The following is a 26,001-nucleotide window of genomic DNA, read 5'->3' as shown; positions in this document are numbered from 1 at the left end:
TGTCTTTTTCCAAGTTTAAATAGATGATGGCTAAAGCTTGGCCACATCTTTTTCTGTCAACACTAGTTAACTCCCCTTCTGGTTTCTTTTGGGTAATCTCCCATAAATCCCTTTCTATGAGCACCATTTTTATATCTTTGGACCAGGTAGCCCAATTATGGGAGCCCAACTTCTCAACGTTTCTATAATCTTTCTCCATAATAAAAAATGATTCAATTCTCTCCGGGCAGGTCAACCACGCTCTGCTACCACCTGTTGCATATAATTTGAGGTTAATGGCCTACAGCTAAGCTGAAAATTAGGCAACTCATTTCCAACTAAAAATTTGAGGTAGTGGTCTGCCCGAAGAAAATAAAACATGAATCATTCTTTACACTGAAAAACATTTATTTGACACATATTGAAAATTGGTTACAACACAATGATTTGTTCCCCGAAGAAAAAAATTAAAAAAGAGATCTTACAATAAGTCCATGCATGGATCAAAAGTCCTGTTGATGTTCCATGGTGACACCTCACCGGTCGTTGGACGGCATGGCAATTCCCACGAATTGCAGGCAGGTCAGTTCATACCGTGTGAGCAACAATTCACCACATCAGAGAAAGGCACACCAAGGATGGACACGATCTTCTTCCACCGGAGAACAAAAAAACCCACATCAGGGAAACTTATAACTCTTTGCTTTGGTAGACGTCATCACAACACGCGCTTTCCAAACTTAAAACATCAGCAGTGCTTTTCCAGGAAAGACCAGACCTCACCAAGAGGCCAATAGCGAAAATTTATGATGACATTTGACGAACACGTTCACGAGACACAGACAACACAAGACGAGGAGACGAGTAGAAGAAAAGTAGCGAAGCGAAGCGATCGAGCTAAGGCCGGTCTGCGTATTTATAGCCAGATTCGGCCTTTCTCGAAACAATGTGACGTTACATAATTTGCATATTGCCAGAACAACACTACTCCATAATCACACAGCTTGCAGGTTGCACAATTCTTATTTAATTTGGCATTCAACACTTAACACCTCAACATGATTTCATCACGTCATCGACACGTGCTCTTTCGGAAGTTTACCGACATCTGCCGAATGACGGCAACCAATCATAGCGTGGCACATGTTTTTCCGAACACTTCCGATTCAAACTCGGACATTTGAGTGTTGGTGGCAGGTGGATGGGATTCCCCGCGCAAGGTTCTCTCGGAATGGCAAAAGGTAAGTCACAAAATGATTTTTTTTTTAAAACAATATTGGTGAAATCCTTGAAGAACCAAAAATAAAGGCATTTAGCCCAACAGAAACATTCACACAGGTTCGAGGGGACGACAAAAGAAAAAAGCGAAAAACCGAAGGCGCACACATTCGAAGGCACAAATAAAATAAAATGAAAAAAAAAAAAGGTTCGAGGGTGAAAAAAAGAAGGGCGCATAAGGTTTTTTAGTCTCGTCAAGGGAAACACATGGAGGTGTAATCACATTGATTAAGACAGTGACTGCTTACAGGGGCGAACTGGCCCGCGGGTCGTTGCACCCTCAAACGTCCTCTGAGTGCCTTCGTTTTTTTTTTCTTTTTTTAAGCTTTATTTAATTATTTTTAGTGCCCTTGAACCTGTGCGACTTCGTTTTTTCACACCCTCAATCCTGTGCGTTTTCGTTTATTTTTACATCTTTAAAACCTTTGCGCCCTTGAACCTCAGTTCTTTCGTGCCCTTTGGTAGTTAAGGTTGGCACCCTCTTGGGGGACCCAGTCCGCCCCATGGGCGGATTTTTGGGGGGGGGGCAGAGGGGGGCAATGCCCTCCCCCAAATTTTGGGAGGACTTTATGTAGTAACAACATATCTTCCAAAAAATTTTAAAAGTATTTTTTTTTTTTTGACTAGTTTAGAAGGGCATGGATGGATTTATAGGAGGGGTTGCATAGGGAGCAATGTCCCCCAGTTTTGGGAGGACTTTAAAGAGTATCAACACATCTTCCAAAATCTTTAAACAAAATGATTTTTTTTTTTTTTTTTTAATAGTTCAATGAAAATGAAGAGAATAGCGAATATCCTTTTCTGATGGGAGGAAAAAAAAAAAGAACATTAAATACAAATAGTACAGCTGTCACTGGGGTGCTGAAAATATGCCTAAATTCACTATTTTGGAATGAAAACCATTTGGGCAAGTATAAAAATGAAAATATAGGCTAAATGAGCTATGAATTCAGCTGCAACACTTATAATAATTGACAATTATTTTTCAATTAAAACCTAAAAAAAGGGAACCCCCCTCCCCCATTTGCGCTAACAGAACGCTCTATTTGTTATGATTTGTTTTCTTTCTTTTCAGAATGTTTATTTTCAGTTTGCGTGATTTCAAAAACTAGATATTTTGTGTTGTTACAGGCGAAAGATTTTGAAGCGCCTTCTGGATTCACACGTTCAAATTGGTAAAATTGTAAAAATCCTTTAACCGTAAAAACTGACGAATTTTCGTAAAAAATACAAAAATCTGCAGGTAAGAGTGAATTACATATAGGACCGGATTTGCCTATAAGATAAACAAGCTATAGCTTCGGGCCACTGCTTTGAAGTGGGTCCGTAACTCGTAAAAAATTGCATGATTTGTTCCTTAAAAAATGGAAAGTGATTGAAAAAACTAATTTCAGCCTTTCTTTTCAAGTATTAACTTACATCACAAAGCACATTTAAATCATAAAACTATTTTTCAAAAAAATATTTGTCTATTTTTTCCCGGGATTTTTGTCTATCCAATTAATCCTTATAAGGCTTCAAAATGCAGAATTTCATATCCATTTTAAAAAATTTCCTTCAGGGGAGAAACCCGAACCCCCAAAATTGGAGATATGATATATCCCACTTAAAAGGGAGTCTTTCGTCACTCTCTTGATACCAGTCACCTCTCTTAAAGTCGATTCAAAAAGGACAGCATGAAAACACACAGTAAATGAAAACGACACACGAAAAAAAGTGAAGCATAGCCTTATACATCACGGGAAAACAACCCAAAACATGGGGGGGGGGCAATTTTAAAATTTTGCTAAAAAAATCCTGCCCCCCCTCCATGAACTCCGTCCTAAATCCGCCTATGTCCGCTTGTCGATCTTTGTGATTAATAATCCTCTCCAAGGAGATTGTCTTGCTCTTCTCGTCTTTTTATGTCGGCGCCAATGATAATGGTCCCCATGCATATCAGTATCCAGTATTTCGTGCTAGTGCTTCAACGAGAACAAATTCCTGAGACAAGTTAGAACTGAAGAGTAAAAAAAAATCATGTTGATTTAGTGCTACATCCTTAGCAAAGCGCTGTCTTAATAAGAAAAAAGCATTTTCGATGTTAATATAGTGTTACGGAATTTGCCGTCCCCTAGAAAAGTGCCGCCCGGGGCGAGTGCCCCCTTTGCCCCCCCCCCCACGCTACGCCACTGTTCGAGCCGGGGACTCCCCAAAGGCTGGGCCCCTAGTTTCCGATTAGGCGAGTATCTTGTTACCAAGATGTGCCAAATTCAGCTCCTTGATACATCCTGAGTAAAAAATGAAAAAATTACGATTCTCGCGTTTTTGTAGCATAATTTTCAAGATCATTTTTGTGACATATGATTCTTGTCTTGCATTTATTTAATGCCGAATTCAGTATCATGGAAGTTCTTTTGTTATTGCTTGTTTTCTTTTTCTTACTTCTACTGCATACTGTTAATACCTTTAGTATGAGAAAAAAAAATAACACTTACTCTACTCTCTTTCATTTTCTGCACTACTTGCGATTGAAAAAAAAAGGTTTGTTTCGAGAAATATTTCGTTGCATTTATTTTTAACTTAAAACGGGTGTGTCTTACAAAGTTATAATCATTTTGTAAGACTGCAATCAACTTCTGAAAAGTATAAATAAAGAGCTTCAAATAATTTCAACTGTTCGAGAGTCTTTGAAAATTATTTAAGTTTTTGGAATTCCTTGAAAAGTGCTTCAATTTTGTATCTGATCAAAAAAATAAAGTATGAATTGTCCAAATGGCTAGAATATTACTCCTCCGTTCTTATTTTCTGAATGTCTACACCATTTCTTTTAAGCTATTTTTCATAATTTTCATACTGTAGGGCATTTAATGAAAAAAAAAAAAAATGGGGGTAGGGGGAGTGATCAAAAACAAACTTCACTAAAAGCCGATATGAGCAGATGACGAAGTGCAGACTTAGATAAAATGAAAAGCTTTCTGCGAACACAAATCCTAACTAGAAAATTTTCTGCAAATAATTATTTTGCCTAACTCACCCTTGAATAAAAAATTAAATTTATATTCAAACATGAAGAAGACAAAAAAAAAAAAAAGCTTTAAATCATTTTTTTTAACAATAACATATAATTTGCTTATTTTTCGCCAACTGAAGGAAACTGCCAAAAGCATTTTTTTTACACATGTGCTTTAAATGGTTTTAACAGAAATAAACTCTGGGATTTTCTTAATTTTTTTTTTAACTCAAAGTTAGCAGTTTAAAAAAAAAATTTCTGCTGAGCCAAAAATTTTCTGCGAACGCCGTTCGCGCATTCGTCTATATTATGCAAGACTGACGAAGTGCTTCTCTTTTCTCCTCTCTCGTTTTTCCTCTTTGTCCATTAAGTTCCATGATTGGTCGAGCAAGCAATTTTTATTTTGTTTGATCTTGATTTGCAAAAGAATGTATAACTTTTAAAAGACTTTGTTTGCCTATTTTTTTTTTCATATTTTTGTAGTCTCAATTACCTAATATAAGGCCTCAAAATAGATTTTTTTTTTTCGAAAATTTCTCTACGGAAACCCCCCTGGACCCCCTGAAATTATGGATGTTCTACATCCGACTTAAAGGGACACTCTCCTGTTAAACTTACCACTACAAGGTGAATAAGAAAAATAATAAGAAATTAAAATAACAGTCCAAACAGTGTAATCATCAAAAATAGAGACAAAAAGTCTTCTATGTTAACATTTTTATGCGTTTGGTGTGTCTATATATACTATATGTGTGTGTGTGTTAAGGGCAATGTGCTAATCCGGGCCCCTCCCGAAAAAAAATACTGGATATGGCCTTGAAGTGACACATAATATAATTTCTTAAAAATCTCGAGTTCTTTTCTCCAAAGCTTTGTTAATATATTTGTATTGTTCTGTTTGCTGTTGGATTAAGATTGTGTATTAATAAATAATGTGACAGTGACTCAACCGTTATAAGTATGTTTGGATGTTAGGAAAACATTTTTAGAGTTAACTAGATAAATGTAAATATTGAGCTTATCTTAAATGTATAATTTGTTTAAATCATTTAGTGAAAGGGGATACATATCTATTAGGTGGGGAGGGAGACTTTTGTGCACTCGACTTTTTCCCATTATTTTTCAAATTTATTTTAAAATTATTATTGTTTTTAAAAATTTCTTTTATTTGAAAGTTTTTTAATTTTTATTTATTGGGGCCATCTTGCAAATGTTCAATCATGCAATTATGACTTTAATGATAAAAAGAAGTAGAAAAAAAAAAGACTTAAAATGTAAAAATTATGTTTATGTGTGAACTTTAGTTCATACAACAAGTTTTATTTTGGTATGAGTATTTTATTTTTATCACATTTGAATTAGGTTCAATTTTTTTATTTCTGTTCAACTCACATTTAATTCACTTTGGTATTTGTTTATGGGGTATGGATTCAATCTTTGTTGATCTCTTGCTTATTCACATTTGCAATTTTTAATTAGTTCCCATCAAAAAAATGGAATTTGTCTCCCCTCAGCTATTACTATGCAGAATCTTCCCATTGCAAAGAATGCTTTGAGCATCTAGTTTTGACAATGAAGCCAGAGTACTTAAATCATTTGATTTTGTGAATAAAGTTGGAATGGTTTATACATTGTTTTGTCAGTAAAACTATTCACCCCAGGAAAATTATCCCTCCTTCAATCTTATACATCCTATATTTCTTATATTTTTAAAAAAAGCATCAAAATTGTTCTATATTTCCTATATTTGCAATCGTCCTATGTTTCCTATCTTCCCATAGTTTGTTACAAAGAATTGTAGAAAATGACCATATTGAAAGGCATTTAAGTCACTTGATTTGCAGTTTCTTCCACGACTTGACACTTTTCGAATGGAAAAAACGAAAAAAGAACGTTTTCCCTCTAAAGTTTCCAGTTCTAGTTCAGCATAATTCTTAATAATATATTTTTAGGGGAGGTTTTTTGCAGTTTTTGAGGGAGGTTTTTTGCAGTTTAAAAAAAGTGATTTTTTCTTTTTTTTTCTGTCTTTTAGTTCAGCATTTCAAAAATATATTCTCAAAATTTCAAGTGGGTTTCAAGCAAAACTCTCAAAGTTTTCAAGTATTCAGTCTCCTCTCCTTCAAACTATAGCTCCGACATCTGCTGAAGAATACAGCAGTTCTGACAGCTGCAGAGGCTCAGAATGTCAGTGCTGTTTGCTTGGGGTTAGTTAAATATAACATGAAACAATAATGAAAAAAGAAGAGGCTAGGAAGATCAGAGCTACCACAGGGAGTGTACTCTATGGAGCTGGAATTGATTCTTTTTAGCTTCTAAAACTTTAAACGCCTTTTTCTCAAAACCATTTTTTCAAAGTCTGTGTTCACTCCCATTTTAAAACCAATTGACTGATTCCTGATAAATGTCAGCTGAGATACAGTGAACATGGCAAATCATCTTTTTCCAAAGGTACTATGGGAAAAGTTCTGTCACCGCTAGTCTGTGGGTATTTTTTGATCAAATATTCAAAGAATTTTCTTAAACCCACACATAATAGTGCACAAAAAGTTTTAATAAATTTCATCAAACCTTTTTCTAAAAGCCAATTAGTAAAAATAGTGATTTTTTTGACCCTAAAAATCCTACTCCACCCTTAAATTGATTTTCTAAGTATAAGTTTACAAATCTGTTTTTAAAAAATTAATGTTTGTTGTTAATATGTTTTTAATAAATTAAGCATAACTCTGAATAATATATTTAAGGTTTTAATTTGCATCTTTAAGATTATGTACACCTATCTTTTGGAATTTATGTTTAAGGTGTTAATTTGCTTCTTTTTAAGAATGTATATCTTTATTTTTTTAGAATTAAAGTAAAGTTTTAAGATAGTTATTAAAGTATAAGTTTATTAATTTCTTTTTTTTTAAAGTGGACTTGTTTAGAATAACTTTTAATGATATATTTAAGTTGTTAATTTTAAGAATGTGTGCTTCTATTTTTTTGATTTAAAAGTATTATTTTAAGTTGATTATTTAAGTAATGATTTAAATTCGTTAATTTTTTTTTATAAAGTGAATGTGTTTAGCTTGAGTCTTAATAGTATAAGATGTTAATTTGCACCTTTAAAAAATGTGTAACTTTATTTTCTGGAATCAAAATTGCATTTTGAGTTTACTGTTTAAGTTAATTAATTTGTTGTAAAAAAAGTAAACCTTTGGTATAACCTTTGATAATATATTTAAGTTGTTAATTATCTTCTTTTAAGACTATGTACCAGTATTTTTTGGAATTTATATTTCAGGTTAATTAAATTAACCTTAACATAATTTCAGAATGCATACCTGTACTTTTTGGAGCAAAAGTAAAATATCAAGTTGATTATTTAAATATAAGTTTATGATTTTTTTTAAGTGAACTTGTTTAGTATGATATATTTAAGATGTTAGTTTGCTTCTTTTAAGAATGTGCCTCTATATTTTGAATTACAGTTACATTAAAAGTTTATTTTTAAGTATAAATTTATTATTATTATTTTTTTTTTTTTTTGAATGTGAATGTGCTTAGCATAAATCTTAATAAAATCAATATACTAATTTGCACCTTTAAAGAATGAAACTTTATTTTCTGGGATTAAAATAAAATTTTAAGCTGATTTCTTAAGTATAAGTTTATTAATTTGTTTTTAAAAAAGTGAAGATGACCTGTTTTAGTTTTTTTTTTTTCACTTGTTTGTCAGAGAATTTTTACATGTGTACTGTTTTCAATAAAAAGAATTTCAAAGCAAAATTTTGTTTAATATCATTACAAAACCAGAAACAAGAAAATGTATTACTTTATTAACGAAGTTATTTTGTTTCTACTGTTTTTTACTACCTCATGCAAGTCTAATAGCTACAATTATGACTTATTATAAAGATGAATATGAATAAAACTATTCAATACCAATATGTTTTTAAAGAAATGATGTGTGAAACAAGTTCGATTTATTATTTTGATTCAGCATTACATAAGTATGTGAATAAGCAATGTATATAACTAAAAGCATTTGTAAAGCCAGATATCCACAGCATATCCAGTCCAGATATCCAAATCCGACAAATGAAGACATGCAGGATATGCGGAATCCTGTATCTGGCAGAATCACTATTTGGTACATTCCAACTTAAAATGTTAAAATATCTCTTTTTACAAATTATTGTAGATATCCGTCATATTTAATGCCATTTAAAGTGCATAAAATTTTACATAAAATGTATATTTATATAAAAATAGTGAAAGAAGCATTAATTTTAAGTCAATATATTATTATACAGTTGTCCCCACTTAATCGAGCAACGGATAATCGAATACCCCACTTATAGGAATATAATTCTATAGAACAAGAAAAACCCATATAGCACTAATGTTAAATGTCCTCGCTTTAAGAAACTTTTTTTTTCTTTCGTACCCCGCTTAATCGCATACATATTCAAAGTTTCTTGAGCGAAACTATGATTCAAGTCAAATTTTATGTCTCTTTCTTGCAAAAGGTCACTTTTAACAAAGCACAAAAGAGGCTAAAGCTCTAAAGTTGGCTTCTAGCTGTAGTCTTATCTAAAATGCATCAAGGGTTGAGTTGAAGAGTTTGTAGAACTGGACCAGATGCAGTGAGCAAAATGTTTCTTTGATTGGCTCTGTTCCTGTCCCGTCTAATGCCTCAAGGAACTCAGCTGCTTTCTGTATAGAAAAGTGGTTCCGAGGGCCAGTTTTAGTTCTTGTTCTTGGAATACATTGTTGCACTTGGTTTGACATGTGACGAGGCCCTGTAGCTGGAAAGGTTTTTCCGAGAATGGTTGATTGTTGATTTTTAGCTTTGCTTCTGACTGATTGTGTGGTAAAATGAACCCAAAAAATTAAGGACGTAAGCTTATGCGTTCAGTTAAATGTTTTGGGTGCAATTAAAAATAAGAAAAAACACAGATGGATAATGACGAAAGAATTTGGGATTTCTAAACTCAGGATTTGAGAATAAAGCAAAATGCTGATAAAATTGAGGAATTTAAGAAAAAAATTAAACTAAGTAAATATAATTTTTTTTATGTATTCACATATGTATAGATGTAATTTTTTTATCAATTACAAAAAAACATTAAATATTTTAGTTTTTGTAAGAAGGGTTTGTTAAAGTTTTTGTAAGAAGTTGTTTAGTTTTAAGTAACAAAGAATCAGTTACCATTTAACGTAGTAGTAACGAATATAAGACCAGTAAAATACTTTAAAAATACGTTTCTTGTATTCCCCGTATAACTGAGTACCTCGTTTAATAGAATAAGCCATGTTGAACCGTTGTGGTTTAATCGGGGATGACTTTTAATATAAGAAAGTAAACAGCAATAGTTTCAAGAGCCAGTTACTATTAAGCGTTTTTAATCTGCGCAGATTGAAAACATTCAATATTTTTGAGATTTTCGAAAATTATCATGGATATTTTTGAACCCTGTTCTTGATTAATTGTTATAAATTATCAAATTATTGTGAACTAAAATTTTTAAGATTTTGGTCATTCTTGGTTATTTTTATTTTCATAAAATGATAAGTTTAATATTTTTTCTTTACTCTATCACTCGTAGTTGGCTTTTCATTTTCTGTCACTTCTGTGTGGTTGGTTTTTATAATTGGTTTTCCATTTCAGTTAGTTTAGTTTTTAAATTTGTCTCATTTTCTTTTGATCACATGAAAGATTTGTCATCTTATATGAAGGAGTAGTAAAAATGTTTGGTATTTTAAATCTGACTTTCACCCAAAGAAGAATATTTGGTAGGGCTTTCATAGATTTACATAATTCTGTTCTTTAATTTTCCAAAAAGTTGACTTTTGTGGAAGTTTTGGAAAACAAATGCATGCATCAAAATACTTATTTTGAGTGGAATAAATATTACAAAATTTGTAATTTTTATAGGCCTATTAAGTGTTTTTATGGTGTATTCACTTTTTCTTTCAGCATGTTTTCTCATGTAGAAACATGTGTAATTTTGTGCTGATTGATTTGAATTTATTGACTACTGGAATACAACATACAATGTAGTAAGGTGATTTTCAAAACTATTGACAGCTAGGTGTCCTGACTTTATTCGTTTATTTTTATGTTGATATTTTTTTTTTACATTGCAAAAGCATGTAGTAAGGCATTGTTTTACACTTAATTCATTACATTCAGTGCTTTTTTTCATGATCATAATTAGCCTTTTCTATTACTTTACTTAGCCAGTAGCAGAAATTTCCTTATCCTGATTAGAAAATTCACATTTCCTAAATCTTTTTTGTATGTTTTCAAGCATTTTTAAAAAAAAACTTTTTGTGCATTGAAGAAGGATGTAATATTTGTTAGTTACACACAACTGAAATAGATTTTACTTAACTTCTCATCTAACAATTTAAAATTTCAATGCAGTTTGTGTCCTTAAGTGCAACTTATGAGTGTTACTGCAGATAATTAAAATTTCTTTTATGCTCAAAATCTTTCTTAGTCGTCATTAACAATAGTGTGAAGGAAGACATATTTGTTTCTTCTTAGAATGTGTAAGTCTATAAATTACTTTTAAATAAAAAAAAAAGCCTTCAAAAAATACCCAGGAACTAAAAAGCAAAAATTAACTGATTACACTTACATTCTATTTCCTACCCAAACATAGAAATGAAATTTATTTTACAATTCCAGCACAAAAATCAACTAAACTAAACACGGAATTATAAAACAAACACTAGTTTAAATTACTATACGATGAATTATTTTAAATACCTAACTAATTATATGCGATCTCTTAATTTTTAATAACCTTTTGAAGTCGGGTAATCTTATAAACAACTACATAACGTAACTGACAACCCACCGAATCCTGCATTAAACACTAATATAACTATACACGAAATTAGTCTTTAACTCTTTCTGCCCCGTAATAGCCGAACGCGCCCGAATGCCTTGGCTCCCATAATAGCCCAACGCAGCCCAGAATATTTCCCACCCCCTTGAGAGCTAACAAGCGTGAACTAGGGGCGTGTGCGTGGGAATAAAGAAGCGACAGTTGACATGACGGACAATAAGAAGGAATGTGAAGCAACATCGCAGTTGCACTTCAAGATGAAATTTTCGTTGCTGGCTGTTTTCTCTTGAAAGAGAAGTCTCATTTTTCTACTTCATTATTTAAATTTTTGATTATTTTTAAATGACATATTGAGAGAGGGAAAAAGACATTAATGCAGGAAAAAATTAATGCCATACTTTTTAATTCTGATTTTGAGGACTCGCTTGCAAATTGAGGGAAAAAATAGAAACATAAGGAATTAGTTCAGAAACATATTTAAATTTTAATTAAGATGTAAATTGAAAACCCGACAATAAGCGTTACATTCTTGAAAAATACCACAAACAAATAACCGAAAATAATTTAATGTTGGAATTAAATAAATTAAAAAAAAAGTGTGATGAAAAGAAATAATACTGCCTTTTTGCCAACATGTTCTCAATTTCTGTTGAAAGGTTGTGTAAAGCAGAGATTCAGATAGCTGAACATAAACAAATACGTTTAATACGAAACATGGGGACACACATACAGCAAGACATAGAGAAAAGTAGTGAAGCCCGATAAACAAGACTGCGGCTCTTTAAATAGAATAGAGGGCAGATTTTCAGTATCCAATGATGTTTATCAAATAGCAATAAGCTTTCTCCAAAGTCCGATGGTGGATTAAAGAAGAGATTTTGCAAACTCCGTGGAAAGCTGCAAATGTCTCTTCCAATAAGATATAAGCACAGTTCTTTCTTTTAAACCAATGGAGAAAGCGATTACATTCAACACCCGCCCTTAATCGCTTATTTCTAAACAACACAATGACATAAGTTCATGCAATTTAAATTTAGGAAGAGCCTTAGTAAACATATCAGCAATTTGTTTATCAGTAGAAACATATTCAATATATATATTTTCAACATTTAAAATATTTCTAATAAACTTTAACTTATCATCAATATGTTTCAATCTACCAGAACTATTTTCATTAGTTATACATTTGATTGCAGACTGATTATCTTCATATATGACAATGTTATTTACAGTAAGAAATTCACATGCAATATTTTTATAATACACTAGATCTAATAAAGACTTACCAACTGCAAGTACCTCAGCTTCAGTAGAAGAAACAGCTATTGAACTTTGTTTCTTCACGCTCCATAAAATTGGGCACTTTTTATAAAAAATAACATAACCTGAAACTGATTTGCGATCACGCGGATCTGATGCCCAATCTGAATCAACATACATAGATAAATCAACATTAGAGTCACAACACTTACTATACACAATTTTATAATCCGATGTACCTTTTAAATAGCATAAAATTCTTTTAAGTCCGTTCCAAGCCGATTCTGTTGGATTCTCCTGCAATTGACTGAGACAGTTCACAGCGAGCAGTATATCGGGTCGTGTTGTCATCGCAAGGTACAATAAAGATCCAACTAGTTCACGGTAAGGTCCTTTGAAGATAGTTCCTTCCTCAAAGTCAGCTGGAGTTGACTTTGCTTCTAAAGGTGTTGCACTCGGCTTGCACTCACTCATGTTAAATCTCTTCAATAGTTTAAGAATATACTCCTTTTGATCTAGCACTAATTTAGTAGAAGTAAATTCCATACGAATTCCTAAAAACTCAGAAGCTGGTTCGAGTTTGGACATCTGAAATTCTTTTTGAAGAAGTTTAATCACAATCATTATTTCTGAAACATCTGATCCAGCGATAAGAATATCATCAACATATAAACAAATTATTATTTTTCTTCCATTCACAATTCTGATGAAAATACACGGTTCCGAGTTTAACTGCTTAAAATTAATTTTTAACATAAATTGCGAAAATCTGAAGAACCATTGTCTAGGAGCTTGTTTTAATCCATATAAACTTTTATTTAATTTGCATACTCTGCCAGATGAATCGTTGAGTCCTTGCGGTTGTTCCATAAAAACAATTTCTCGCAACTCACCATTCAGAAAAGCTGTTTTCACATCCATCACATAAGCCTTTAAATCTTCTTGAAGAATCGAAACAAGAACTAATCGTAAACAAGGCATCCCAATGGCTGTCGAATAAGTTTCTACGTATTCCTTCTGCTGGTCTCCCCTTGCGCAAAGTCTGGCTTTGAGAGTTCTGTCTCTTTTCTTCCTAAACACCCACTTACACTTTATGGGGGTCGCGTTATCAGGGAGATCTACCAGTTCCCAAGTTTTGTTTATCTGGATGGAGCGCAATTCTTCCCCCATCGCGACTTTCCACTGGGCTTGTTGTTCTTCCGGTAGTTTTGAGATGTCATAAAAGGTCAACGTCTCTTCTGACGTGTACATTGCTTCATATCGTTCTGGCTTTTTACTTTTTCTTTCTGATCGTCGGGGTGCAGCTGCGGGCGTTTTGGTTTCGTTTTCTCCGAACTCTTTATTTACATTTCTGTCGTGTTTTCCCTCATCTTTTTCTTCTCTTTTCGGGAGCTCGTCTGGTGAATTACTTCTATCTTGCACATATACTTTATTTTCATTGAAGCGAACATTATGTGACACAATAACTCTGTGCGTATCAGGATCCATTAATCGATATCCCATGCTAGAATATCCAATGAAGATCATTCGTTTAGATTTCGGATCTAATTTTTGTCTGCGAGTATCAGAAATTTTGGCATAAGCATCACAACCAAATAATTTTATTTGATTTAAATCCGGTTTCTGGGAATATTTTAGTTCAAAGGGTGACATTTCATTTATGCTTGAACTAGGGATTCTGTTATGAATATATGCTGCAACTTGAATAGCATATCACCAACAGTTCTTAGGTAAATTTGCATCATATAAAAGTGCACGGGCTTTATCAAAAATTGATCCGTTCATCCGCTCTGAAATTCCGTTCAATTCGTGAGTATAAGGGGGGCAGGGATCTATCGTAACTACAAGTTTATTTGCTATCACTTTAAGTTCACCTGAAACATATTCCTGGGCATTATCACAACGAATTTTTCGAACGCTTTCATTCAATTTGAGAAACTTTTTGATTTCCAAGGGAACATCACTTTTCTTATTAAGAAGATGAACTTCACAAAAATGAGAATAATCATCAACTAATGTTAACACATACCTTTCACCCGCTTGAGTTGGTGGGTTGACCGGACCGTATAGGTCAGAATGGATTGTCATCATGGGAGCTTTTTCTCTTCTTCGGTTTCCTATTCCTATAGGGTTCGCGGACTGCTTCGCTAACACACAGTTTTCACAAAATTTGTCACTTGTTGGTAATCCTAGTTTGCTCAGAACATGGTTTCCGGAGTGTCCTAACCTGCGATGCCACAGTTCACCTCCATCTTTTTCTGCAACAAAGGAGTTTGAAATGAAGGGAACAAAATCACTTGCATATTGACCTTTTGAATTCAGCTTGCACAAAATGAAGTTTGTACTTCCCTTTTCAATAACTGCTTCGTCCTTTTTGAAGCTCACAGTGTAACCAGCTTTTTGTATCTGTTTCACTGAAATGAGGTTTCCATTTAGTTCTGGAACATATAACACATCTTTCAGTAGGATCTCCTGCACACCGTCACCTAATACACCGCGAATAGTTCCTATTCCTTTTACTTCCAGTTTACTGGTTTTTGCAGTGCATGACACAGTTCCTGAGGATGGTTTTAACTCCTCAAACCATTCCCGATGTGCACACATAGGAGCTGTAGATCCGCTATCTACTATAAATGACCGATGTTCTACTTCGCCAACAACGAAAGTCACTGCAACTGCTCCATCCTTTGATGATGTATTTTTTTCTGTCTGAACTGTGCAATTCCTCGTAAAATGTCCTTTTCTTCCGCACTGGTAGCAAACTATGTTACTTCTACAAAATTTCGCAATGTGCCCTGTTTTGCGACACTTGTTACACACTACCCGATGATTTCTAGAAAAGGCTGCACCATTTGATGACTCTGTTTTCCAAGATTTGGGCTCCGAGACTCGACGATCTCTCATCAGCGCTTCAGCATCCAGAAGACGACCGCAAACAAACTCTTAAGTCAAGTTCTCCGAAGGCTGATTTTCTATTGCAGATTTCGATGCATCATACTCTGCTGGAAGAGACATCAAAAGATAGACAATACTGTCCATGTCACTCACTTTCACGCCACACGATTTTAGTTGGGTAACGAGCCTGTTCACTTCATCAATATGCTCCTGCATGGATGAGTCCTTTTTCATTTTCAAAGTTGAAAGTCTCTTTCTTACCAATATCTGACTGACCGCTCCTTCTCGAACATAGATCGATTTCAATTTTGCAATTACTTCAGCACAAGTCTTTTCTTCCGAAAGGGAAACTAAAACTTTATCACTAAGAAATGATAACATCAAGGCATAGGCCTTCTTACTCGCTAAAAGTTCATTAGCTTTCGAAGAATCCGCTTCACGTTCCAAATACACCTCTAAATTCTTTGCTGCGAAAACCGCTTCCATTCTCCTGCACCACAGAGAGAAATTCCTTCCGTCAAAAGGCTCAACGGAATATTTTAGCTCGTCCCCCATGTTACTCCGCTACTGCAGTGATTTAGTAGCTGGGTGAAACTTAGAACTAACCACGCTCTGCTGTTGAAAGGTTGTGTGAAGCAGAGATTCAGACAGCTGAACATAAAGAAATACGTTTAATACGAAACATGGGGACACACATACAGCAAGACATAGAGAAAAGTAGTGAAGCCCGATAAACAAGACTGCGGCTCTTTAAATAGAATAGAGAGCAGATTTTCAGTATCCAATGATGTTTCTAAAATAGCAATAAGCTTTCTCCAAAGTCCGATGGTGGATTAAAGAAGAGATTTTGCGAACTCCGTGGAAAGCTGCAAATGTCTCTTCCAATAAGATATAAGCACAGTTCTTTCTTTTAAACCAATGGAGAAAGCGATTACATTCAACAATTTCTGATTATAAAAAAAGGTCAGTAAGATAGAGCTTCCCCACAAAATTTTCCGGGGACCCAAAAATCATTGAAAAACTGATTTTTCAGGATCTGGTTTCAAATGCATGCTTGAAGCAAGGGAGAAAGGGGTTGCTTCAAAAAAAAAAAAAAAATACTGGAATAACAATGCACTTTTATGACATTTATACAAATACAAAAGTGACGACCAGCAACAGGCTCTAGGCCCAGCTGGACTGGTCCTAGTCAATTTACAATCCCCAGTGAAAATCAGTGGCCCTCTTAAAACTATCTACTCCCTTACTCATTACCACCTCTTCCGGTAAACTGTTCCAAGGTTCCACTACCCCGCTAAAATAATAATTTTTCCTAACATCCATGTTAGCGTGAGATTTAAATAGCTTAAAACAATGACCCTTGTCCTGTTTGCCCTTGTCCTGTTTTCAGTGCTAAACTTCAGCCCTGTAACATCTTTCATTCAATTTAATTAAATATACTTAATTGTAACTGTGAGACTGTGATAATTTTGGTTCAAAAAATATCTATAGAATTGCAATGCATACATATCTAATGCCAGTGAGGAGAAGATAGAATAAACTGAAGTCCAAATTCTACTGGACAACTTTTGAAAATATTTGTAACATTATTTGTGACTATAATTTAAATGTGCATAGAACTCAAGAAAAATTCCCGAAAAACAAAAGCAAAGGGGAGGGGGGGGGGGCTGTGATGAGTATTTTGCTGTATTACTTTAGAGACTTGAGTATTATTATTAATGACAGAAGAGTGGATTCAATGACTTTTTCATAATATTTAAACGTTTTTCTCAACAATAAAAATAATATTGTTTAACAGTTCTTTAACTATTTGTAACGAAGATTCGAAACAATCTAGTGCATTAGTGTTTAACTAGATTAAGCAGATAGATACAGCAAAATTGATGTTAGTACATGAACAAGCAAGCTGTATAAATTTTGAACAAACTTCATGTTTTTCCGAATTTTTGGTAAACGTTCTTAGAAAACTTAAATTTAAAAAAAAAAACTTTTTCAAATAAATTGTCATGTTTTAATCTCATTCTTTTCTTTTCTTTCTTATTATTTTCCTCTAACGTCACAATCATAATGAACATGAAAAAAGGCATTGGAAAAATCTTTGCTTTAATGTGCTAAATTCTCCATAAACCAATTATATACATTTCAAATAGAAAACATAAAATTTCACATTCCTAAAATGTAGCGCAAATGCTACAGGAATTTGCTCCATGTGGAAAGGGTAGAACACCTGTCACTACTGATGGGAGGATGAAAAGGATAGGAAGTTACTCACAGGATTAGCAACTCAGCAGTGCGCACTAAGAGGACAAAGAAACTGGGGGAAAGCATAGAACAAGAAACTCGACCATGTGGCTGGGACCCTAGGTGCTTTCAAAATAGTTGCCCTTGGGGCAGAAAGAGTTAAAACTAAACCTACTCAGTTACGTTAGGTAGTAGTTTATAGGAGGCCCCGACTTCAAAAGGTTATTAAAAATCAAGAGATCATATATAATTAGTTAGGCATTTAAAATAATTCATCATATAGTAGTTTAAATCAGTGTTTATTTTATAATTCGGTGCTTAGTTTAGTTGATTTTTGTACTGGAATTGTAAAATAAATTTCATTTCTATGTTTGGGTAGGAAATAGAATGTAAGTGTAATCAGTTATTTTTTGCTTTTTAGTTCCTGGGTATTTTTTGAAGGCATTTTTTTTTTAATTTAAAAGAAATTTATTTTTTGCTTTTTAGTGGTGTAAATAACACGGCGAGCGTCTCAGAGACTTCCGATGACTGTGAAGAAAGGCTTTTTCAAATGCCTAACTATGTACAAAAAAAATTGTCTTCATCATTTGTTCAACTTTATCAAAGTTTGCTTTCCAAAAGCAAATGCACGAGTCACTAAAAAAAAAACGAAATCGTTTTAAGTTCAAATTTGTAAAATTGTAAATTTTAGAATTGTAATATTGTAAATTGTAATTTATGTTTCGCAATTCGTGTCATGTAACTTGTGATAAAAGTCGCATGTTTCTTCACATGGCCCCATTATAGATGAAGATTAAAAATTCCACTAGAATGAATTTTATGTTTGCTTCAGAGAATCCTTAATTCAAAATTTTCATTATCATTGCTATTAATAATATATATTTTTAGTACATTCTTTAACTATAGGTAAAGAAAGTATAAACCTTTGTTTTATGGCCTTTGTTTATCAATGGGTTTTATATTTAATCGTTTGTGAGGGAAATTGCATGAAATTTATTGTTTTACCCTTAACTTTTCCCTAAAGAACAAGTAGGGTAAATCAAAGATTTGGAACCTAAGTTAGACCACCCCTAACAAAACCACCACTAAACAAAAAAAAAAAGCATAAAAACCGGTTCACTAAGTGAGACGATATACAAAGTTAATAAAGTACAAATCGATTTAGATGTGAGTATGATATTCGAAGAGTTCCTTCTATTTCATCAAACCTGAACTTAATTAATATTAGTCCCCCGAGGAACTATGCTGTTTCAAACAAAAAAAAAGACTTTTCCTTATCAGTACAGGCAGGGGCGTGCACAGAAATTTTGGAGCTCATCACAAATGACTTTTCCCGGCCCCTCTCCATATTTTTTACCCCTATATTTCACTGTTAGTTACAAAAATATTGGGCCCCCTCCAGGCTCAGGCCTGGGCCAACAGGTGTCCCTCCCCCCTCCCTGTGCACGCCCCTGGGTACAGGTGTCTTCGAGTATTTATGGAACATTGTACAAAGAAAAAACAAATCCGACGAGTTCAGAACCTCTTCCTTTTTTGAAGCCTTCTGATTAATATAACCCTGATTTTAAATTGAACTGGCGGCATCATGAAATAGTAAATCCAGAATATTGGCCAAACTTTAGAAATCATACCCAGTTATAATGTATATTATTAAAGAATATAAATTAAATCGTGGGGGAGGAGTGTTCTATATTCAATTCCCCCTCAATTGAACATTAAATATATTTAAAAATTGGAATATTAAATAAAGAACTTTATATTTTAGTGCCTAAATAAAGTTATTTATTAGTAAATAAAATATTAAGGCAATTGATTCAACTATTAAAGTAGCAAAATATATTTAATTTACTGCTTTGCTACACAGTAATAAATACATTAGTAACACCTATAATAAAAAATTACCATGTGGTGCAGTGTTGAGAAAATTAATCATCCATGTGCCGCGAGAATTAAATATCGTTCAAGAGAAAGCCAAAGCCTTAGGTGTGAAAATACACCTATCACAGCAACACCATGTGACCATGACGTATGAAATTTAAAGTTTCTTGGATTTCTCCGGGACCCCTTATCAGATCCAGATCAAATTACAATGGGACTATCTGGGAAGGATACCCTTCCAAACAAAAAAAATTTTTTTTTTCAGATTGGTCTAGTAGTTTAGGAATAATTCGGAAACACACATAAAAAGCCGCAATACGAAATCATAACCCCCTTTTTTGAAGTCGGTTAAAAAGTGGATATATTTATTTCTTATATGTTGTATATTGAAAGGTACAATTCAGTGTGAAGAATATTTTAATCATTTCTCATGAGTGTTAGCCCTTTCCTTTGGAATATTTTTTTTAGAAATATGCAATTAGGTAGTAATATATTTTTTGTTTCGGAAACAAGAGACCTAATTAAATATTCAAAAACACCGACAGAATTTATTCCAGGGATGAATTCTTTTATAAATCTCATGAGTGTTACCACTCATGAGTGCTACTTTCAAAGAGATAACATTCATGAAAAGGGAATAATACTCATGATAAAAGAGACCCAAATAATAAGTAGATCCATAGTTATAGATATTGTATTACCTTTAACTCATACCTTTATCAAAGAGAGATATTTTTTCACACTTTTATATATTATAGTGAATTCACGTTCATTAAAAATTTAATGGTGAACACTGACTCAAAAAACTGTTTGCAAAAATGAAAGTTTTGGGCTCTGTTTAGGAAGGACACTTAATTTTCAAGATATGGTATTCAAATAACTACATATTTTAGCAAAATTACTGCCAAAACTCTACAATAAATAATTTAATTGAGCCCATCTCTCATAAGTGTCACCGTCTCTCACGTGTGTTGCTATAACTAAACTCTAGCATTTGTATTAATAAACTTTTTCTTGAATCCTTAAAAATTGATTTCAATATTGGCTCACGCCATTTATTCTAAATTGAGTGAGGTTTTAAGCGGGATTCCTCAAGAATCAGTGTTTTGTTCATTGTTTTTATGAACTATATTCGTAAAAATATTTCTGGGAACATGAATTGTTTTGCTGATGATGTCAAAGTTATGGGGATTGTACAAAATGGAAGAACAAGCAAATTAGCTGCAAGAGGATCATATTATGGAGTGGGCTGGTAAATGGGGTATGGCTGTTAATGTTGGGAAATGTCAAGTGCTACATTTAGGGCATGGAAATAAGTGTACAAGTTATTATTTGCCAGGTTCAGTCATAATTAGTCAGGCAGAAGAAGTTACTGATCTGGGCGTCTTAATAAGTCAGGATTTAAAGTTTAGTCAACGATGCAGCATAGCTAGTGACAAAGCCAATAAAGATGCTTGGGTTTATCAATAGATCTATTTCAAACAAATCTAAAGAAGTTCTTCTGCCCTTATATAGAAGTTCGGTAAGACCTCATTTGGAGTATGCTGTTCAATTTTGGTCTCCTTATCTTAAGAAAGATATTAATGTATTGGAAAGGGTTCAAAGGCGGGCTACAAGGCTAATAAATGGGCTTTCTAAATTAGACTACGATTCCAGGCATAGAATGCTAAAAATGTAGTCTTGAGCAAAGAAGAGACCGAGGGGACATGATTCAGTTGTTTAAATTTATTAAAATAAAAGATGTTACCGGCCTAAAGTTTAGCACTGAAAACAGGACAAGCGGTCATTGTTTTAAGCTATTTAAATTTCAGGCTAACATGGATATTAGGAAAAATTATTATTTTAGCAGGGTAGTGGAACCTTGGAACAGCTTACCGGAAGAGGTGGTAATGAGCAAGGGAGTAGATAGGTTTAAGAAGGACATTGATCTTCACTGGGGATTGATTGTAAATTGACTAGGACCAGCCTAACTGGGCCAAGAGCCTGTTGCTGGTCGTCACTTTTATATCTGTATTTGTATAATATCGAAAATTTTTTCCTATTCATGGTAATTGCAATAGAAACATTTAATGTTTAATATGTTTTTATCGTAAATTTTGCCCTTTATTTAGGAAACAAAGAAATGCTCATGAGAAAACATTTTTACAAATACTTAAAATTTCTTAAATAAATAAATATTTATACCATTTTGACAAAAACTGAGATTTTAAGATAGCTTAATCAAGATTTGTCTGATTATTTATTTTTAGAAAATAAATTATGGGGTGGTTTATATAGGTAACACTCATAAGAAAAACAGTGACTTGCCTAGATGTTTTTTTTTTTGGAATTTCTAAAATCTAAGCAATTTAACTCACAAATAATCACCTGGTTAGAAAGCTGTAAATTGTAAGGAATTTATACCTAGGAAAGTTTTAATATTTATAACAACAATTTTCAAATTGTGTTGAACCTAATGTGTCAATACATTTGAAAATCACCCATTAGGTTTGTTCTTTTAATAATGTTACTAAATCTTCATGCGTGAAACTGTAGATACATTATCATCTTATCAGACTTACCAACTTTTACGGATTGTCCGTAAAATTTATGGATGTCACTTAAACTTTACGGACTTATGGATAGACTACCAATTTTTACAGTTTTTAGGTACGGTACGCTTTGGAACTGTTTTTTAAATCAAATCATAACTGTTTGTTCAAAAAAAATTCTCGAAAAACTTAAAAAAACTCTTGATTCGCTTGAAAAGTAGCCAAAAAAAAAAAGCGTTCCGTACCCCCCAAGCTACCTCTCTAAACTTAACTGGCCAATTTGCCTCGTCTTTTCTTCAGAGTATTTATGCGGCTGCAGTGTTGCCAGATTGTGTCAAAATCGCCCAATAGGTAATTTTTTCCCCCAAGCTAGCAGCAGGAGAAGCTGTTTCGTTTCAATCCGCTCGCTCTCTGGAAAGATCTGGCAACCCTAGCCACTTCCTCCAAGTTTCATTTCTGTAAGCTCATTGGTCGACGCCAGGGCTTTTTTCTATCCATGGGTAAAGAACGAGACGGCGCGGAACGAGTTCTGAAACATGACGTGTGTTTGTTTATTTTGTATCACGTTTTGTATAAATGGAGACGGAAAAAGCGAAAAAAAGTTATTTTCAAATGGACAAGGAGTCATATACTGTTGAATTCCCACGTTCAAAAAGTCTGATACAAAAGGAGGAAATTATGTGCACTGCAAGATTTGTGCGAGTATCTTAATGATTTCTCAGAGCGGTTGAAACGATGTAGATCGCCATGTGACTGGAGGGGTCCATTTGAGAAATGTAGATGCAGCCAAGAAGAGTTTTTTAATGAATTTAAAAAAAAAAAAAACCACCGCTGCTTCATTAAATTCAGCTGCATTTTCTTCACATGCTGAAGTTGCTGATTTTGAAAGTATTTTTCAAATACAAATGCATCTTTTTATCTTGCAAAAATAAAGAGTAGTAAACCTTACAAATAGTTATTTTTTTAATTTGAAGCACCATCTAACATCAGCATTTTTTTCATAAAAGTTTGTAGAAGACAGTAAATTGATATGTGGTTTCAATATATGATGTATTATTGATTGGACTTAAGCTTCTAGAAAATTTTTACTCCCAACTTGACTTTTGAGAGGTGAAAAAAGTAAACGTCTTTTCAAGGAAGGGACATTTTTTCAGGCTATTATTATACACTTCTAAAAGATTACTATTGGCAAAATTATATGAATATACATTTTCATATTTAGTTAGATTTCGTATGTTTTCCATAGCTGAATTTCAATTAATTGTTAAAATTGCAGTAATTAGCTTTATTTAAATATTGCAATTACATAATAATTGTTATATTAGTATTACAAATGCATAATCTAATGTTATATTACGTCAATTAATTTGTCTCGGTTTTATTAAATGCTTCGCGAAAAGTTTTACTGATGCCAGTTTCGAAAAGTTGCCAAGTCTGTCATATAAAAATTGTATACAATTCTAAAATTTTCAATGCTGTTAGCTAGCTCTATTAAAAATAAAACACTCATTCTTAATGGATTTGTCCTTAAATAACCAAGGAATCAATACTCAATTTTTCAGAATTAAATTCGGGCTTCTGCATGATTAAGTTAAAGTCAAATTGAGGCAACATAAATTTTAAAATTCCGGCTTGATGAATGTCTAGCTAGAGTGATAATTACTATCTCTTAAATGCTAGGAGAGACTGAAATTCAGAAGGAATAAGTTTTTTAAAAAAAAATTTGATCATCCTATTTTATTTACAGTTCTTCAAAATGTAGAAAATGCAAAAAGTCTAATAAATTTAATTCATAAGCTTATCTAAGACCAATAAGAAAATCAGCTTTAAGTTTTTTACCCTAGTATTTTTCTGCAACTATTATTACTCCTAATTCTTCCCCTGCCCCCCCCCCCCCCCTCAGCTCTCTTTTTCTCTTTGAGTATTGTCATGCTGATGTACAGAAGTTGTTATTGTAAGTTTAAAAAGTTTTTCCTATTTTGCTGCAGTATCAGTTGCCCCCGACAGGTGTGGAATGTTGTCATACTATGAATTTATTAGTTTCCAATAGAAACAAATCTATTATTATGCCAATGTACACCTATTCTGTGCTCAAACCAAAACATTTTCTCTCTCTCTGTCCCAAAAAAATCTTGAAGAGATTTTTTCCTGTCTTCCAAATTTCATGCATACTTTTGATTATGTTTCTTATGTAAAGGGCTTCATACTGTCCTTTAAAATGCAATATTCTGTTCTTGTTTTACTGAAATTGATCTCCTTGGAAATTTTATATGAATAAAAAGCAAATTTTTGAAAAAAAAGGTTCTTTAAAAATTTGTATGAAATAAATATGATTTTTCCTTTTCTCAGGCATCTACTGATGCATGCAAAACTTATGACAGATGGAATATGTTCTAATTATTTGAGAGTTATTCACAAAATAGCATCTGGCCATGCCTATGTTGTCTTTGATTGTTCCTTTTAACCCTCTTCATGTAAGTATTATACTCATTCAGAAATTGTTATTAGTACTCTTTTTATATAAAAGCTTTCCTGCCAACTTTTGCAGATTTAATTTAGACTAAGTTATGATCTTTTTAAAAATCTGATTGATGGTGAAATCACACTTATGCAAACGTGTTCAATATTCCAAGTTTATAAAATTCACGTACCGTCAGTCAGTGGCACACACAGCAATTTCTCAGAGGAAGAGTCCAGGATCGAAGGTCCTCCATTCTCATATACTCCAACATGCATCCAAACATATTATTTTAATTTTATCAACTGTTAGGAACAAAAACAATTTTTTTTTAATATTGAATAATTACTTAGCATTAGTTAATAAAAAACATTTATGGATAACGAATACTTGATTAAAATGCCTGAAAGCACAAAAATGAATGTATTTACTTTTCTCATTGTCAATAATAAAAACAGCAAAGCAAAATCACATCATCTAAAACAATTTATGTTCACATTACAGTTCTATTTTGTAGGGGAAGAAAGAGAGAAAATAAATTTTTCTTTTTGTTAAATCTGAAAATATTGTTACCTTTGCTTGGAATTATTTAAGTACTGTATACATAAGATTATAATCAATTAAAAAAACACAAGGGCCGTGGGAGAGGTCCGAACCCCCTGGACCCTCCCCTTGTGCACCCCACTGCCGTCAGTACGTGACTCCAACTTGTTGCTTTTCTTGACCTTATCAAAGCAGTTACTTAAGATGTAGTGCAATCATGCCTATCGTTTGCTGGCTGCCCCGATGACTTTAAAAAAAGTAAATGTTTTTATATGTAAGCGGGGGTGGCTTTTGTTGTTTTTTGATAAAATTTGCATTGAGTGCTCGCCTTTTGCACCCCTGACAATAGTCAAAATAACTGCCTAATTGCAGCTAACTTCATGTTTGTGACAGGAATAAGCCTTGCTTAAATCGGAGATTCTTGTAATTTATTCAACTTTTAATTTTTAGAAATTTTCTATTTTATTATTATTTTTCTTTTTAAGTGGAGTAAAATAGAATGCAGGGTAGAATGCTTTATTCCAAATTTTAAAATATATTTAATTTTAAAGGAAGCGATAATCTAAATCAGCACCATATGAGAAATATCTTTATATATTGTTGCCTCAGAGCAACAGTAAAATATCTTAGTGTTATTTCTGGGATTAAATATGATATCGTGCTGTTTCTCTGAGGGGACGATGCATTCACGGTTTGAGGAATTTTCCAATTTTGCTACCAAATTTGTTTTTCCCAGTTATTTCCCAGGGAATTTTGCACCATGAGATCTAGTCTTTGTTTTTATTGGTGTTTCCTGAAAAAGTCGTAAATTTTTAGGCAAACCGACACTGGCGACTAAAAACTGCAATGGAAATGTACAAATGTTTCACATTAAAAAAAACGCTCCTAAAGTGCAAAGATCTTCTAATGCTACAAGTGAAAATCACAAGTATTATATGGCAGACCTGCCAACTCACCCATTTTTCAAGTGAGTCTTATAATCTCATAATCTGTTTTAGTAGAGAAAAAAAATCTTTGCTTTATGATCTTCACAACTGTAAAGAAGTTACTGACTGCGCTTAAGCCAGAGCTAAGGTACCACATACAGTACACTAGATAATGTATGTC

Source organism: Uloborus diversus, chromosome 3 (assembly GCF_026930045.1).
Source record: "Uloborus diversus isolate 005 chromosome 3, Udiv.v.3.1, whole genome shotgun sequence".
In the NCBI taxonomy this organism is placed as follows: Eukaryota; Metazoa; Arthropoda; class Arachnida; order Araneae; family Uloboridae; genus Uloborus; species Uloborus diversus.
The sequence above is the reverse complement of the archived record's forward strand: the minus strand, read 5'-3'. Positions refer to the sequence as shown.